We start from the raw sequence: 15,128 nt of genomic DNA, 5'->3' as shown, positions 1-15,128 counted from the left end.
TGGCACTGAGGTTCAAACGATAAGATCTTCGTAGAATATATAGGATCCAATATGGGCATCCAGGTCCCGCTATTGGATATTGACCGAGGAGTCTCTCGGGTCATGTCTACATAGTTCTCGAACCCGCAGGGTCTGCACACTTAAGGTTCGACATTGTTTTATGCGTATTTGAGTTATATGGTTGGTTACCGAATGTTGTTCGGAGTCCCGGATGATATCACAGACGTCACGAGGGTTTCCGCAATGGTCCGTAAACGAAGATTGATATATAGGATGACCTCATTTGATTACCGGAAGGTTTTCGGAGTTACCGGGAATGTACCGGGAATGACGAATGGGTTCCGGGAGTTCACCGGGGGGGCAACCCACCACGGGGAAGCCCATAGGCCTTGGGGGTGGCACACCAGCCCTTAGTGGGCTGGTGGGACAGCCCAAGAAGGCCCTATGCTCCATAGGAAGAAAATCAAAGAGAAAATAAAAAAAAGAGGAGGTGGGAAAAGGGGGAAGGACTCCTCCTTCAAAACCTAGTTGGACTCGGTTTGGAAGGGGAGGGCTGCCCCCCTTGGCTCGGACGAAGCCCTTAGGGGTCCTTGGACCCCAAGGCAAGGCTCCCCCTCTTCCCCCTATATATACAGAGGTTTTAGGGCTGATTTGAGACGACTTTTCCACGGCAGCCCGACCACATACCTCCACCGTTTTTCCTCTAGATCGCGTTTCTGCGGAGCTCGGGCGGAGCCCTGCTGAGATAAGATCACCACCAACCTCCGGAGCGTCGTCACGCTGCCGGAGAACTCTTCTACCTCTCTGTCTCTCTTACTGGATCAAGAAGGCCGAGATCATCGTCGAGCTGTACGTGTGCTGAACGCGGAGGTGCCGTCCGTTCGGCACTAGATCGTGGGACTGATCGCGGGACGGTTCGCGGGGCGGATCGAGGGACGTGAGGATGTTCCACTACATCAACCGCGTTCACTAACGCTTCTGCTGTACGGTCTACAAGGGTACGTAGATCACACATCCCCTCTCGTAGATGGACATCACCATGATAGGTCTTCGTGCGCGTAGGAAATTTTTTGTTTCCCATGCGACGTTCCCCAACAAGCCCCCAGGATATGGTCTACGACTTCTATGAAAAATATTTCCCTACTCATAAGAAGCAAGCTGCCTTGCAAGAAATATACAACTTTGCTCAAGCTGAAGAAGAGAGTCTCCCACAAGCTTATATCATGAGCGTCCTGAAGTATCAACTTCCTGAGTTTGGGATCATTGGGCACATAGATGCGATCCTCAAACCATAAAGTTCCGTGTTCACCCTCACGAAATCCTTTAGCCTTCCCGTCTTCCATTTTCTGTTTAATCTCAGCTATCTCCTTGTCTGATTTCTGTGCTTCGCGGATCTTTTCTGTCAAAGTGGACTAAATTTCCAGTGTGGCAACAAATCCTCTTGGAACTATGTCCAATTTGAACTCTCGGAGGTCATCGACTAACTCCTGGGGTAATCCTCCAGCTGTGAGAGTGTTCACATAACTCTGGCGGCTCAACGCATCGGCTACAACATTTGCCTTGCCTGGGTGATAATGCAATCTCATGTCATAGTCCTTGATCAACTCTAGCCATCGCCTCTGTCTGAGGTTCAACTCCTTCAGCGTGAAGATATATTTCAGGCTCTTGTGATCAGTGTAAACATCACAACTATTTCCGATCAGGAAATGTCTCCAAGTCGTGAGAGCGTGCACTACGGCTGCTAGTTCCAAGTCATGTGTGGCATAGTTCAACTCATGAGGTCTGAGCTGTCTGGACGCATAGGCTACAACTTTGCCTTCTTGCATGAGCACTCCTCCGAGTCCTTGATGAGAAGCGTCACAGTAAACCTGGAAATCCTTCCGAATGTTCGGCAATATCAGCACTGGGGCTGTAACAAGACGTTTCTTCAGCTCTTGAAAACTGGTTTCACATTCCTCAGTCCAAATATACTTGGATTCCTTCTTCAATAACTCTGTCATGGGCTTGGCAATCTTTGAGAAATTCTCAATGAACCTCCGGTAATATCCGGCAAGTCCGAGGAAACTGCGGATCTCCTTGACTGAAGTGGGTGCTACCCATTCGGTGACTGCTGCGACCTTGGCGGGGTCCACTGCTATGCCTTCTCCTGAGATGACGTGTCCGAGAAATCCGACTTCCTTCAACCAAAACTCACATTTGCTAAACTTTGCATATAGCTTATGCTCTCGAAGCTTCTCCAGAACTAGACGCAGATGTTCCTTGTGTTCCTCTTCGTTCTTGGAGAATATCAGTATGTCATCGATGAACACCACGACAAACTTGTCCAAGTATTCCATAAATACCTTGTTCATCAGATTCATAAAATATGCCGGAGTATTAGTCAGTCCAAATGACATGACCGTGTACTCATACAAACCGTTCCGAGTGGTAAAGGCTGTCTTGGGTATATCCTGTTCACGGATCTTCAACTGATGATACCCGGATCGAAGATCGATCTTTGAGAATACGCGAGCTCCAACTAATTGATCAAACAGATCATTGATCATCGGCAAGGGGTACTTGTTCTTGATGGTCACATCGTTCAATGCACGATAATCGACGACCATTCTCAAGGACTTGTCCTTCTTTTCAACCAAGAGCACTGGGGCTCCCCAAGGTGAAGAACTTGGGCGAATATACCCTTTGTCCAATAACTCCTTAATTTGCTTCTTGATTTCTATCAAGTCATTTGCGGGCATCCGATAAGGTCTCTTGGATATCGGGGCTGTTCCGGGTAATAGCTCAATCAAGAACTCAATCTCTCTATCGGGTGACATGCCCGGCAATTCCTCCGGAAATACATCTCGGTACTCCTGTACAATCGGTACTTCCTCCTGGACTACTCCCGTGAGAGAGTTTACTCGCTTACTCCGTGTCGGGCGCTGAGACACGTACTTAGTCCGCTTCTGCTCGGGGATGGTGAGCAAAATAGACTTAAGGGCACAATCGGTATTCCCTTCATACTTGGCCAACCAATCCATGCCTAGGATTACATCCAATCCCTTGGACTCTAATACGATGAGGTCGGTGGGAAAATTATGGTTCCCAATGTTGAGACTCAAAGCATGGCATCCTATCCCGGCTGTCATCATGCCTCCTAGGGAACTGACCTTAATAGGTTGGCTGAGGGTTCTAGCTGGCCAACTATACTTTTCCACAACTACCCTTGATATCAATGAATGTGTTGCACCAGAATCAAAAAGTACCAATACTGGACGTGAATTTAGCAAAAACTTACCAACCACAGTATCGGGGTGATCATAGACCTCTTCAACATCAATGTGGTTCACCTGAGCTCGAGGAAAAGGATTGGGCTTCTTTGCTGCAGAGTTGCCGTTGTCGTTTCCATTTCCCTGCTTGTTCTGGGGACAATCAGTGGCATAGTGTCCCGTCTTCTGACACTTGAAGCATGTGATGTGAGTCAGATCCTTCTGAGTTGGAGCTGAATGCTGCTGAGTGCCAGTACCGCCATTCTTGAAGTTGCTGTTGTTGCGGTGGTTCCCATTTCCTCCATGGTTGTGGCCTCCATGGTTGTGCAGAGGGTGGTTATGCTGAACGTGTCCTCCAAACTTACCGGATCCAGTCCCGGTATTCCCTGAATAGGGGGTATAGCGAGGCTTCTGCTGAGTGCCGGAGTTGAACTTTCCAACCCCATACTTTCGCTTGCGGTTCTCCATCTGCTGATGTTTCCCTTCCAAGATGAGGGCCTTATCAACCAGCTCCTGGTAGTTGTTGAAGGTGGCTACAGTCAACTGAATGCTTAGCTCATCATTGAGTCCTTCCAAGAACTTTTCCTGCTTGGCCGCATCATCGGCCACATCTCCAGGTGCATAACGGGCGAGCATGCTGAATTGATCAACGTACTGGGCCACAGAGCGATTCCCCTGGCGTAAGTTGCGAAACTCACGCTTCTTCAGACTCATTGCACCAGCTGAGACATGCGCGGTGCGGAAGGCTTGCTTGAATTGCTCCCAAGTGACTCCAGCAAGGGGATAAGTGGTGGTGTAGTTCTCCCACCAAGCAGCTCCAAGGCCTTCAAGTTGATGTGCGGCAAAACGCACCTTCACAGCTTCAGTACAACCAGCAGTGATAAGTTCACGCTCCATCTTGCGGAGCCAATCATCTGCCACAATGGGCTCAATGCTGCTGGAGAAAGTTGGAGGGTTCAACCTCAGAAAACGGGTGAGATTGTCAGCCTGGGGTGGGTGATGGTTGTTGTTATTGTTCTGGTTCTGGATGATCAGCTGCATCAGGGTGTTTTGTTTCTGGATCAACTGGGTGAGTTCCGGCGGAAAGTTGGAATCAGGGGCGCGTCTCGGAGGCATCTGATGTTTGTAGAGGGGTGAGATTAGCATGGAACAATGGTCTAAGAGTAATTACACTACCCATATGAATGCAACACACAAGTATCACACCACACATTTTATTCAATCATCACAAAGGTTCACACGGGGATACAAAATTCGATAATCCTAAACATCGGCGTAAAACGATAAAGTAAATTTGGTGGTCTAGTCTAAGTGTCCTCCTCAGAATAGCATGGTGGCGGGTCCTTCGGTGGAGCTTTCTTCATAGTCCTCGTCGTTGCTGATCAAGGGGGCTACGTCTCCTTCGGGATGAAGGTTCTCGCCCATGTCCAGTTCCTCCTCCAGGTATGCAACTCGAGTCTTCAGCTTCTCGATTCGCTCCTGAAATTTCTTCGCCTCCAGTTCATGTTCATAGTGGGCTTCCCGGGCTGCATCTTCAAGTTCAAGCTCGCGGAGTGACAGTTCCTTGATCTTCCTGGCGTCCTTCATCACGTGATACTCCAGAGTCCCGCTGTACTTCTCCAAGGTCTGAGCATAAGACAAGAGAGCGTCCTTGGTCTTTCTTGAGATGATTTCTCCGTCTTCGTTTCTCCGAGATACGGTGAATAGGTCTGGAGAAATAGGGCAGCCTTTGTATTCTTCCTTGATACGTCCGAGTGCACAATGGATCGCCATGTCCCTTCCGAGAATCCAGTTGGGTGCGATGAACTTGAAATCCATCGGCTCAGTGCGCGGCTAGAATGTCCTTCCGGGAATGTGCACCTCGATCCCGTAGCGTGAATCCTCCGGGTAAGACGAAGTTGGCTTCCCTGTGATAGTCGGTAGAGCAATCCTCAAATCCTTGGTGATCTGCACCAGCTCCTTTCCGAACGGCATAGTGGCGTCGGGCTGGCAAAACTCCGTGAACTTAACAGGGATGAAGGTGGCCATCTAAACATTGGTAAATCGGAGAGAAGTCAGAAATGATCAGAAGAGGAAATAGAAGATTATAGACATAAGAGAAAAATAGTTTTCTTCCTAAGGATTTTCCATTCCTAGAGGTTACGTCCTAAGGTCAGCGTGTGCTCTGATACCATTTCTGTAGCGACCTGACTCAAGACGAGTCAAGCCTCTGGTGTTTCTGTACCATCCCAAGATCATGCTGGTACACACACAGTACATAATGTATATATCCAAGAGTTCAATCACACAGCTTTATTAATCGAATCTCATAAAGAGTACTTTATCACAATAAAGGATTACAATAAAGTGGCTGAAGGCCAACTCATGAGATATCTAACGAAGACTAAGCGGAAGCATCAGGTAGACGAGTCCATCCGACTCCAAGGGCATGTCGCTGATCGTAGATCGTAGCCTCACTCCTGGTCGGAAAAGTACTCTGCAACATGATACGTTGCAGTCGTGTAGGTCAGCATATTGAATATGCCGGCAAGTCATCAAAGAGAGGGGTAAAATAATAATCAACTATCTCTACATGCATATTTGGCCGGTGGAGCTAAGATTTTGCATAAAGCCAGTTTTTATCCTACAACAAGAGGGGTTGAAAGCAAAATATTACTACAATGTTTGTTGTTAACGAGATGGTTCCGCCAACCAATTCTCATGCCCGAATAGTTGTTAACACCCACATCATTTTTAAGTTGTGTCGAGAGTTCAGGGGAAATTCAATGCCTTTGGCTCAAGTTGTCCATGACCGTGGACACGGCTAATCGATTAGGTTGGGCACTCTGCAGAGTTTTGCACACGTTCCCCGCAAGATTTGATCGCCTCCGGGTTTGTCCTCGCACTTCAGGGTGTTTGAAGACCGGATGATCAAAACATGGTCTTTCAACGGGTCCCTCTGAATCCCTGTCGGTGCCCATCCATTCCGACCGTTCGTCTACATCTGCTAGCACCGCCTGTCCAGAGTCACCGTGTTGTCCAACCAAGCCAGAGCCCATAATGACTTGTGGCTGTGCAGGTAAGCCTTGGGTCTTGAAAATATCCGTCCGTCTCTTTGAGCCTGGGTGAAGCTTTCCGCAAGATGTCATGACACGTCTCCAGCATCCCAGGTCATCCACTGGTTTCTCCAGGGAGCCGATCAACCATCCTTCACCCAGAGTTGCATTGCGTTCGAGGTCTTGAAAGTCTTGTCTTAGCCGGTCTTGATTATTATATCAACCTCGCATCACTCGTGGTATACACTCAACCGATAACCCGTCTACTCAAGCATAGCATTAAGATATTGTCGTCCCGGGGCCAAGTGTCGGGGTTGTTGTGTTACTACCACAAGATACTACAACTTAAGCTAAAGTTTCCAAGTACCTAGGCAGCATGCAATTGGGCAAAGAAGGTGATCTACCATGCATCGAAAACTTAGGTAAAAATAGCATGACCAAAATGACTTGCCTTGATGATAGTTGTCTTGCTCGAGCGCTTCTAAGTAACACGCTTCGCACTCCGGATGATCTACCGATACAAACACAAAGCACACCATAAGCACTTCAATCATGCCACAAGTAGAAATAACATCACAAGTAATGATTTGCGAAAGCCTAAGCAAAAGAATTTATCACGCGCCGGTATGGCAGAAACTTGTTTCTGTTGAAAACACTAGTAAAAAAACTTTAAAAATTCTGAAACTTCTACCACAGTAAGATTTTATCACTAGAAAGCAGTAGCAAAAAGAATCAACTCAATATCATTTTTCAAACTCCTGGAATAGGCAAAACAAGGTTTAAACTAAATCTGCTCTAACTTATATTTGAAACTTTCAAACATAGACAAATTATATGTTTTTAAAAACAAAAGGAAATTTGTGAGCTACTGGAAAAAGAATCAATGTCATTGGACTTCGGGATAAAAAGTTGTGGCCAAAACAAACAGAAAGTTTCTGTTTTTCAAATGAGGCAGAAAAAATGAAAAGCTAACTAGCTAACTAATGGGGTACACGTGGCAAGCTACTATTGGCCGGGAGGGGTGTTTGTTGCACTGCTTTCGGCAAACGGCCGAAGCTAAGGAAAAGTTGCTGGTTAAACGTTAAGTGAGCAAAAAAAACGCTGGTTTTCTGATTTAGACCGAAGAGGTATTCCTAGATCTAATCTAAACCATCCAGTTAAGATCTAACGGTTACTAAGGGAAAAAAAGAAACAAAAGGAGGAACAGAGAGGAAGAAGGAGAGCTACCGTGTTGGGGGCTGGTACTCCAGCAAGGTCATGTCACCGGCGAGGGGGAGGGGGCTCCGGGGCAGTGGGGATGGGGCGGCGGCAGCGAGGCAGTCCTCCTCCTCGGGGGAGGCGGCGGCGGGGGAGAGAGGGGCTCGGGGCTGCTCCTGGAGGCGGGGCAGCAGGTGGGCAGCACTTCTGCCGGCGAGGTTGCTCGGGCGGCGAGGGGACGGCGGCTCGGCGAGGTAGGGTTGGGAACGGGGGCGGCTCGGGTGGGGGAGTCTTTATAGGCCATGGGGAGGGCGAGCTAAGGAAGGGAGAGGGAGAATACGGGGAAGGAAATTGCGGCGGTGGTGCGGCTCGGTTTCGGGCACTGGTGTAAGGAAGGAGAGGGAAGGTGGTGACCGACGGGAGCTTGGCTCGGGCTGGGGGGTCCACGTGCCACAGAGAGAAGGGGCGGTGGGGAGTGGGTCGGTGGCCGGCATATAAGGGATTCAATCCCGGGTAGTGGGGGATTGCGGCCCAAGCCTATCTAGCGCCGAGGGCGGCTGCTTCTAAAAAAAAGAATACTTCCTAATCTCTAACTTTTCTGAGACAGAAAATAAAACGAAAAAAAAGAAAAGTAAATCAAAATATTAAAATAGGGTATTATATACCAAAAAATTCAGAAAAATATCCTCTACCCGAATAACATTTTTCCAAAGCAAAAATAAAAACTTTAAAAAAATGTTTTTTCAGAAATTCCCAATTTGCTTTATTTCTTTTTGCAGTTATTTTGGCAAAAGAACTTTGGGTTTTCTTGGCTCAAATATTTCAAAGATTGCCCGTACTTTTGGAGTGTCATTTTCCTCCGCTCTCTCTTGCGTGCAAGAGAGTTTTCTCTGGGCATTTCTCGTGCGAGGAAAAATGAAAATGCAAATCGAAAAGACGAAAGAAATTCACGAGCTAAATTTATTTCAATCACTTATGCATAGATGCTTAGCTACAATGTAAAACATTCCCAATTAGGAAAATTGGGATGTTACAAACCTACCCACCTTAAGATGAATCTCGCCCTCGAGATTCGGGTTGGCTAGAAAATAGGTGCGGGTGGTCTCGACGAAGATCCTCTTCTCGTTCCCAGGTGGCTTCTTCCTCGGTGTGGTGGCTCCACAACACCTTGCAGAAGTTGATGATCTTGCTGCGGGTAACTCTGTTGGGAGTCTCGAGAATCCTGACGGGTTTCTCCTCATACGTCAGATCGCTGTCAAGTTGTATGGCCTCTAGGGGCACTGTATCTCTCAACGGAACATCGGCCATCTCAGCGTGGCATTTCTTCAACTTGGAAACATGGAAGACATCATGAACTCCGGACAATCCTTCCGGCAGTTCCAGTTTGTATGCAACTTCGCCTCTACGTTCAAGAATTTTGTAGGGGCCAATGAAACGAGGTGCCAATTTTCCTTTCACACCGAATCTCTTGATTCCTCGAAGTGGAGACACCCGAAGATATGCTCGGTCTCCCACTACGTACGTTACTTCCTTGCGTTTGCTGTCGGCATAACTCTTCTGCCTGGACTGAGCTATCTTGAGTCGGTCACGAATAAGCTTGACCTTCTCTTCAGAATCTCGGATAAGGTCGGGACCAAAAAGTTGTCGGTCTCCAACTCCATCCCACATCAACGGTGTTCTGCACCTCCTTCCGTATAGGGCTTCGAAAGGGGACATCTTCAGACTGGTCTGGTAGCTGTTGTTGTATGAGAACTCGGCATATGGTAAGTTGTCATCCCAACTAGACCCATAGTCTAGTGCGCAAGCTCTCAACATGTCCTCCAGAATCTGATTAACTCTCTCGGTCTGTCCATCTGTCTGCAGGTGAAAGGTTGTACTGAACTCCAATCTTGTTCCCAAGGTTTCATGCAGTTGGTGCCAAAATTTTGATGTGAACTGAGTCCCTCTATCAGACACAATGCTCTTCGGTACTCCGTGCAGACATACGATCCTCGTCATATATATCTTGGCCAGCTTGGCACTCGTGTAAGTAGTCTTCACCGGAATGAAGTGAGCTACCTTGGTCAAACGATCGACCACAACCCAAATAGAATCATAGCCAGAACGGGTCCTGGGTAATCCTGTGATGAAGTCCATACCAAGCTTTTCCCATTTCCATTCGGGTATTGGCAGAGGTTGGAGAAAACCTGCTGGCTTCTGATGCTCGGCTTTTACTCGCTGACAAACATCGCATATAGCTACGTACTCGGCAATGTCTTTCTTCAATCCTGTCCACCAGAAACTTTCTTTCAGATCCAGATACATCTTGGTGTTGCCGGGGTGTATTGAGTACGGGGAATCATGAGCCTCCTGAAGTATCAACTTCCTGAGTTCGGGATCATTGGGCACATAGATGCGATCCTCAAACCATAAATTTTCGTGTTCATCCTCACGAAAACCTTTAGCCTTCCCGTCTTCCATTTTCTGTTTAATCTCAGCTATCTCCTTGTCTGATTTCTGTGCTTCGCGGATCTTTTCTATCAAAGTGGACTGAATTTCCAGTGTGGCAACAAATCCTCTTGGAACTATCTCCAATTTGAATTCTCGGAGGTCATCGACTAACTCCTGGGGTAATCCTCCAGCTGCGAGAGTGTTCACATAACTCTTGCGGCTCAACGCATCGGCTACAACATTTGCCTTGCCTGGGTGATAAGGCAATCTCATGTCATAGTCCTTGATCAACTCTAGCCATCGTCTCAGTCTGAGGTTCAACTCCTTCTACGTGAAGATATATTTCAGGCTCTTGTGATCAGTGTAAACATCACAACTATTTCCGATCAGGAAATGTCTCCAAGTCTTGAGAGCGTGCACTACGGCTGCTAGTTCCAAGTCATGTGTGGCATAGTTCAACTCATGAGGTCTGAGCTGTCTGGACGCATAGGCTACAACTTTTCCTTCTTGCATGAGCACTTCTCCGAGTCCTTGCAAGAGAGTTTTCTCCGGGCATTTCTCGTGCGAGGAAAAATGAAAATGCAAATCGAAAAGACGAAAGAAATTCACGAGCTTAATTTATTTCAATCACTTATGCATAGATGCTTAGCTACAATGTAAAACATTCCCAATTAGGAAAATAATGCTCGTATGCTTAGTCATTTAAGTGCTTGTGTGGACAGAAACGTCAATGATCTTAAGCTTCTGAGTAAACATGCCTCTATGGTTACTACTTAGGTAGAACAAGTACTTAAAGCTCAGAATGACTTTCTCAATGAGTTGAATGACAATTCCGTTAGAGTCGTCACTAGAGGCGGTAGAATGACCCAGGAACCTTTGTATCCTAAGGGTCATCCGAAAAGAATTGAACAAGATTCTCAAGGAGCTAGCACTGATGCACCTAGTCATCCTAGAAAGAAGAAGGAAGATGATAGGAACCTGCACGCTAGCAACCCTGTTGCTGCTACCCCTAAGAGTCCAAACGGTGCCTCCGTCTCTGATGGTGAAACACAATCTGGTGATGAACATTAGCCTAATGATAATATCAATTGTGATGTTCATGAAGATGCTCAACCTAGCAATGATAAGGATGTGGACACTGAACCTGTTGATCTTGATAACCCACAGCCTAAGAATAGAAGGTACGATAAGAATGACTTCACTGCTGGGAAGCATGGTAAAGAAAGGGAACCATGGGTTCAAAAGCCTATGCCCTTTCCTCCCAGACCATCCAAGAAAAAGGATGATGAGGATTTTGAGCGCTTCGTTGAGATGATCAGACCTGTCTTTCTGCACATGCGTTTGACAGATATGCTCAAAATGTCTCCGTATGCCAAGTACATGAAAGATATTGTGACTAATAAGAGGAGGATACCTGAGGTTGAGATTTCCATCATGCTCGCTAATTATACCTTCAAGGGTGGAACTCCTAAGAAACTAGGTGATCCCGGTGTGCCCACTATACCTTGCTCCATTAAAGGCAACTACGTTAGAACTACGTTATGCGACCTTGGAGCCGGAGTTAGTGTTATGCCTCTTTCTCTTTATCGTAGGCTTGAACTGGATAAGTTAACACCCACTGAAATCTCTCTGCAAATGGCCGACAAATCAACTGCTTTCCCTATCGGCATTTGCGAGGATGTGTGTGTTGTGGTTGCTAACACCACTATCTTAACAGACTTTGTTATCTTGGATATTCCTAAGGACGATGCCATGGCTGTTGTCCTCGGAAGACCCTTTTTAAACACTGCAGGGGCTGTTATAGATTGCAACAAAGGCAATGTCACTTTCCATATCAACGGTAATGAGTATACGGTGCACTTTCCGAAGAAACAATATCGCGTACATTGCATCAATGCTATCGAAAAGACTTCATCGATTCTTATTGGGAGCTTTGAATGCCCTATTCCTTGTGTCAAGATGAAGTATGATTTGCTTGTTGGGGAAATACACATCCCCATTGAGGCGACCGAGTGACTATTCGAAAATTCTCCGTTCTCTTTTGCGATTTGGAAAGGTTTGTCAAAGAGGCTTGATCAACCCCATTGACGGATTTCTTTCGATGACCATGAGTTGGATGAATCGAGAAGTCACAAACCTCTGTTCCAAGCTTTCACCTTCGGTTGCTTAAATGAAAAATGATAGATTTAGTTTAGTTTTCTCTGTTTTCTGTTTTAGCGACCGGTAGAAAAGTACCCCCCAAATAAAATTTCTCCAATGGGCAACAAACCTCTGTTTTTCTGGAATTTTTGAAAAATTCTGAGACAAAGAGTTTGTCTAGGGGTCACACCAGTGGGCCACAAGCCCTAGGGGCACGGGCACCCCCCTGGTCGCGCCACCCAGGCTTGTGGGGCCCACAGGCACCCCCTCCACTCATTCTTGCTCTCATCTGGTTCTCCTACCTCCAGAAAAAATCGTTTCGCAGCTCAAACCCGTGTTCTTGCTCCTCTTGCTTGGATTTTCGATCTCTTTTCTCAAATCACCATTCTCCAAACTTTTGGGGAAATTACTCCTTGGTAAGTGACTCCTCCATTGGTCCAATTAGTTTTTGCTCTAGTGCCTTATACTCCGCGTATTTTTGCTGCCTTGGTGACCCTGTTCTTGAGCTTTGCATGCTGATTTTAGCTGGTCCCAAGTAGTTTTGATGCGTAATATGGCCTCTAGGCACTTGTGGGAGTAGTTGCTACTAGTTTTGTTGAGCCTTATTCACTTTTCCTTAGAATCACTAAAAATTTCAGAAATTTTCAAAGATATAAAAGGGAAAAGATGAGGAGGTTCTTAAGAGGCTCGTCAAGCCGTGACCCCAAGGATGATGGGAGTGAGAAGAAGCCCAACTACCTGGCCCCTCGAGTCGAAGAAGTTCGAGCGTGCGAGTGGCCAAGCGACGTGTTCTTACACGCCGTTGGAATTTATGAGGACTTTTATCACTTGGTGGATAACGCAGGCCTTACAGCCTTCGTCGAAGATAAGTGTCCGCAATACCTCCTCCACACTAATATCTTCGTACAGAGCTTTAATTGCTATCCGAGGAAGAATCCTCCTATGGTTGAGTTCAAACTTTATGATATCCCCCAGCGCATGTCACTCCAGGAGTTTTGCAATGTTTGCAAATTACCTTATGTTGGGGATATTCATGAACCTCGTCCACGGGACTTGGAAGCTTTCATCGATACAATTGATGTAGGAGAGGAGAGAGGAGTGTCTTGCGCTAGAGCTGCTAGCATACATTTTCCCGTTCTTCGGTACTTCTCACTATTTGTGGGAAAATGTTTGATTGGCCGTGGGAAAGCTGGGTCACTTAGTTCCCCAGATCTTGCGGTCTTGCGCGAAGCCCTTTATAACAATAAAACTTATAGCTTGGGTGCTATAGTAGCTCAACGGTTGAACCTGAACCGTTCTAAAGGTGTTGTCTATGGAGGTATCTATGTTACTCGTCTTGCTAGACACTTTGAGATACCTATTAGACTAGAGGAGGAAGAAGAGATTCTTCTTCCCAAGAGATATCTAGATTACGATAGGATGGTTCGCCATGACTTTCGTGATAAAGATATAAATAGAAGGATGATTTATAACCTAGTATTTAGTCAGGGTACTCGTGAGACTATTACTTTGCCTGCTCCTTCTTTGTTCAATCTTCATGTAGGCAGGTACATTATTATGCCCTCGGACATCTACGCATATTGGGGCGTAGCCCAACCACAGGTGCCCGTGACCGAGCCACCAGTCGAGTACCAGACGCCAGTTTATCAGTGGAAGCCAGAGGAGCTCACACAGCAGTGGCATCCTCAATCCACTCCGGAGTACCCTGGAGCTGGTTATTTCCCTCCTTGGGAGTAGACCAACTTAGGCCAAAAGCCTAAGCTTGGGGGAGTACGTGTTCTCACCGACTTTACATTATTGAATATGCTTTCACTTTGTTCGTCGGTGTTGACACTTTGCCACTGTATCATCCATGCTAGTGTATTTTCTTTTTCTCGTTTTCTTTTCGTGTGTCTCTAGTTTCAGAAAACCCAAAAATATTTTCTTTTTCTTCTTTTGCTTGTTGGGAGCTTTCCCGTGTAGATAGTTTTCTTTTTCTTTGGGTCAAGGTAGAAGATATTGGTTACAATGTTTAGTGGCTCTTGCATGCATACCTGTTTAGCTTTCATAGAGCCATATTACTTTGTCTTCTCCTTTGTGTTTGCCTGCAGATTCCAGCTTTAGTCCAATGCACGAGCACGCTTATTATTGTTCACATCATTCGGTCGTGCAAGTGAAAGGCAATAATGACGATATATGATGAAGCGACTGAGCGTGGAAAAGCTAGTATGAACTCGATCTATTTTGTTTTTGCCAATATGACTAGCTCATCATGCCTGATTCAGCTTTGTTGTGAGAGAAACATGTTTGCAATGACAACTTAGAGATCATAGTTGCTTATGCCATGCTTACTTAGGTAGGAGCTTAGAATGGTTTGTCTTGGTTGCCAACATGAATGTTGAGATGACTATGATGTAGTATGATAGGATGGTATCCTCCTTTGAATGTTTCAACTGGCTTGACTTGGTGCATGTTCACGCATGTAGTTGAAACAAAATCAACATAGCCTCTATGATGTTCATGTTCATGGTGATATGTGTCCTACTCATGCTTGCACTCAATGTTAGTTACTCTCAATGCATTTTGATGACTGTTGTCGCTCTCTAGTTGGTCGCTTCCCAGTCTTTTGCTAGCCTTCACTTGTACTAAGCGGGAATACTGTTTGTGCATCCACCTCCATAAACCCAAAGTTGTTCCATATGAGTCCACCATACCTACCTATGTGTGGTATCTACCTGCCGATCCAAGTAAATTTGCATGTGCCACTCTCTAAATCTTCAAGAAATAATCTATTTTGCATGCCCGAACCGCTCATGTGGTGACAGGGGGCTATTGGTATCTTCCATGCTAGGCGTGTTATCCTCGATATTTGTTTATTCACTATCATTCACGAGAAAGGGGCCCGTAATTGGAATTCCCAGTTCCATGCTCAAATCGAAAAGATAATTGCAAACAAAACTCCCCCAGGATTGATGTTGGTATGGACGGTACCCGAGGATTCGGCTAGCCGTGGAGTGTGATTGATTGGTGGTGGGGGAGTCAAAACTTTATTTTTCTGTTTGGGAACCGCCTATAGCACGTGTAGCGTGGAAGATGTTGA

This window comes from Hordeum vulgare, chromosome 2H (assembly GCF_904849725.1).
Source record: "Hordeum vulgare subsp. vulgare chromosome 2H, MorexV3_pseudomolecules_assembly, whole genome shotgun sequence".
Taxonomy (NCBI): Eukaryota; Viridiplantae; Streptophyta; class Magnoliopsida; order Poales; family Poaceae; genus Hordeum; species Hordeum vulgare.
This window is presented reverse-complemented; position numbering follows the sequence as displayed.